The 950-nt window shown below is 40.1% G+C and overlaps 1 non-coding gene across 1 annotated transcript; it reads left to right on the top strand.

The window, feature by feature from the left end:
* The first annotated feature begins 368 nt into the window (after window positions 1-368).
* LOC122220813 lies at window positions 369-473 on the top strand. Its single transcript, XR_006202993.1, has one exon. It is a non-coding gene; the product is annotated as a U6 spliceosomal RNA (small nuclear RNA).
* The last annotated feature ends 477 nt before the right edge of the window (window positions 474-950 follow it).

Raw genomic sequence — 950 nt, forward strand, 5'->3', positions numbered from 1 at the left:
GGAGGCTCAAACTCACGAACTATGAGATCATGATCTGACCTGAAATCAAGAGTGGGATGCTCAACTGACTGAGCCACCCCCTGGCCCAATCAAATGGGCCACTCTTCAATGACGGAGAACACCATGGAGCAGCAAAGAGCAAAAGCATAAGCTGAAAGGTAAATTATTTTTTTAATAAATACTGTCAGTCACACACTGGAAATGCAGACAATCTTTCTGTAGAGTATAAATCAAGAATATCCATACTTTAATCTCAGTACAGAATCTGTGTCCAGTGCCTGGCCACAATCAGTTCAGGGAGAAAAGAGTGCCCAGAAAACAGCTAGAAAAAGGGGCTCCACTCAAGCCCTTCTCCATTGGACCAGCATGGCTTGTTCAGTAGCACACATACTAAAATTGGAATGATACAGAGAAGATTAGTGTGGCCCCTGCACAAGCAGGACATGCAAATTCGTGAAATGTTCCATATTAAAAAAAAAAATAGCGACCATGAAGAAAAAAGATATCATTTGATAGCATCCCTGCTGCACAATGATTTCCTATTAACATTTAAGAAAGAGACCGTTCTTAGAATTTGAGAATTTGCTAGAAAGTAAAATATCTTTTTGTCCCTAAAAGTGACTTTGCTGTCCAGAAGCCTCCAAGCCTTCCTGGAATTTTTATTTAGAATTCCAAAGAGTTCCATAAAGACTTTCAAATGCAACCACATCTTCTACTAACTTTATATGGGGGGGGGGGGGGGGGAGGGCTTCTTCCTCCCAGAATCATAGGGTATATAATCCAATATTCTCTAGAAATAAAAGTTAATTGTGGTAATTCTACTAGGAAGGGCAAGCACCACTTTCAACCAGAGTTTGATTTCCAAATCAAGACTCAAGTCAGCAGTCATTGTGCTAAAACATATAATGTGTTGAAGCTATCCTAGCATATTGGGTCAGTCCAAGAAAGAT

This window comes from Panthera leo, chromosome B2 (genome assembly GCF_018350215.1).
Source record: "Panthera leo isolate Ple1 chromosome B2, P.leo_Ple1_pat1.1, whole genome shotgun sequence".
Classification (NCBI taxonomy): domain Eukaryota; kingdom Metazoa; phylum Chordata; class Mammalia; order Carnivora; family Felidae; genus Panthera; species Panthera leo.